Source organism: Carassius auratus, unplaced genomic scaffold (genome assembly GCF_003368295.1).
Source record: "Carassius auratus strain Wakin unplaced genomic scaffold, ASM336829v1 scaf_tig00050518, whole genome shotgun sequence".
In the NCBI taxonomy this organism is placed as follows: domain Eukaryota; kingdom Metazoa; phylum Chordata; class Actinopteri; order Cypriniformes; family Cyprinidae; genus Carassius; species Carassius auratus.
The window spans coordinates 27,501-30,367 of record NW_020527161.1 but is presented as its reverse complement, the minus strand read 5'-3'; positions in this window follow the sequence as shown (position 1 = coordinate 30,367).

The following is a 2,867-nucleotide window of genomic DNA, read 5'->3' as shown; positions in this document are numbered from 1 at the left end:
TCTCTACCCTCCTACCCCGCAGAGACATCCACCCAGACACCATCCAGAGAGTCAACGCTGACATCTCCAAAGGATGTGCTCGCCTGCCCAATGTACACCTGGCTCATCACCCCTCCATCACAATCAGGGACCTGTATGACCATGTACACATAAAGAAGGACAAAGTCAATGTGTTTGCAAAAACACTGAAAGACACAGCGTGGGGGCAGACAAAACACCTTCACACCCCTGAAAACAACACAGCTGCGAACCTACAGAAACACAAAACAGACACCCAGCATAAACCTACAAACTCATCACAGGAGAAGACACCACTGGCTGCACAATACCAGGGACCCCCACAACATGCTAAAAATCCACATCAGGATACCCCATGCACCAGCACTACACCACCACAGATCTACACCAGCCCATCAGCAGAAACCCCAGTTTTGCACCAGATCACCACCAAGACACCCACAACCACAAAAACATCACTCCAGGCAGAGAAGCAACATGAGGAACAGCCCACATCAGCAGCAGCAACCAGCCTTCCACCCGCCCATGCAGCCTCAAGGTGACAACACACCAAACCCAGCACCACTCCCACACTCCAGGAGCTACGCTCAGGCCCTGAAAGGACAAGCAAATACACTGGAGATGAGTGAGATCAGACAGCTGCTGAACTACATTCAGTACCCAGCTGACAGCATGAAAGGCCACACAGCATGCAAACACCTGCCTAACAATGAAAAAAAAAAAAATAAATAAATAAATAAAAAATAAAAAAACTTTTCTTTTCCAAAACACTATATTACATTAGAAAAGGATTACCTCCATTTTTGAAAACAAGAACTCTATACCGTGAACTCTTAAATGACTCTGTCAATATCAACGTGGAATATTCAGGAATGAATTCAGCAGCCTTTGGGCTAAAGAGCTCAAACACTGAATTCCAGAAGAGCATCAAAGATATGGATATTATAATCTAACAGGAGACATGGAGCAGGGCAACACCGTCACCCACTGCCACCCAACTACAGAGAAATCATCCTACCATCACAAAAACTCAACACAGTCCGACAGGGAAGAGACTCAGGAGGACAAATTAATCTGGTACAGATCAAACTCCAAACACATCAACACAGTGAAGCAGTGCAAATACTACACCTGGCTTAAAATCCACAAGGAACTTGCTCCCATCCAGAAAAGATATATACCTGTGTGCCATATAACATCCCACCATCAGAGTCCCCTACTACAGAGAAGACACGTTCTCCATATTAGAGGAGAGACAAGCCACTTCCAGGCCCAGGAAATGTGCTCATCTGTGGAGGACCTGAACGCAAGAACAGGACTACAGCCGGACTTCACTGACACACAAGGGAGCAAATACATCAACAAAAACTGACTGTTATTAATACACATTCTCCATATCCACAGAATAACCATGATCATATAGTGAATAAGAATGGAAAGACCTCCTGCCAGCTCTGTCGAAGCCTGGGTCTGTATATCATCAACGGTAGGTTACGAGGAGACACTTTAGGAAGAGTCCACATTTTGCTCCACCTCTTGGGAATAGCACAGTTGACTATATGATAACAGATATAGATCCTCATCTCTCAGATCATTCACTGTTAGAGACTAAGCCCTCTGTCCGATCACAGTCAAATCACTGTGTATCTCAAAAGACTGAAAATAACATTAACACAAAGCCCAGTAAACTGTACAACATCAGAAAACCATACAGATGGGCCGAAAACAGCGCTGAAGAATATCAGAAAGCACTCAGCAGCCAAAAAATACAAGCACTGATAGATAACTTTCTAAATAACATCTATGCTCACACCAATGAAGGTGTCAATCTTGCGGTCAAAGATTTAAATACATATTTGAAAATCAGCAAAACAATCCAAATTGAAAACAAAATCTGGAAAAAATCTAATACCCAAAAATGACAAAAATTGGTTTGATCAGGACTGCCAAACTATTCGCAAACAAATGAGAACACTTTCAAAATCAGAAACACAGAGATCCAAATAATACAGAGATCCGCCTTCTTTACTGTGGCAACACTAAAACAATACAAACATACACTCAGAACCAAAAAAGCACATACACCCAAAACCAACTCACAATAATTGAGAAGTCAGTCCAACACAAACAAAACAATCTGAAAAAAAACTGATCATGAAGAATTGGCAATCCAAATGGAGAAATATGGGAAAGTCATTTCCAAACACTGTTTAATAAAGTAACAAACAGACAAAAACTGTAAACAAAACCAAACAATCAACCAATTGGGAAAAACTAGAATTAGCAATCAAAGATAACCAAACCCATTAGATTTCCCAATAACTGACAAAGAACTTAAAGAAAAAATCAAAAACCTCCACTCAGAAAAGCATCTGGACCTGATGGGATATTAAATGAAATGATAAAACACACAAGCAGTCAATTTCAATTGGCCATTCTAAAACTATTCAATGTGATTCTAAGTGTAGGTCACTTCCCTGACATCTGGAATCAAGGCTTGATCACACCAATCTTTAAAAACGGAGATAAATTTGATCCTAACAACTACAGAGGCATCTGTGTGAGCAGCAACCTGGGAAAGTTATTCTGTAGCATAATAAACACTCGACTATTAGACTTCATCCACCACACACAAGGTACTGAGTAGAAGTCAAATTGGATTTTTACCAAATTACCGCACATCTGACCACATCTATACATTACATACTCTAATTGAAAAACATGTCAACCAAGATAAAGGTAAAATATATGCATGCTTTATTGACTTTAAAAAAGCTTTTGACTCAATTTGGCACCAAGGACTGTTTTACAAACTTATTGAAAGCGGCATAGGAGGTAAAACCTATGAC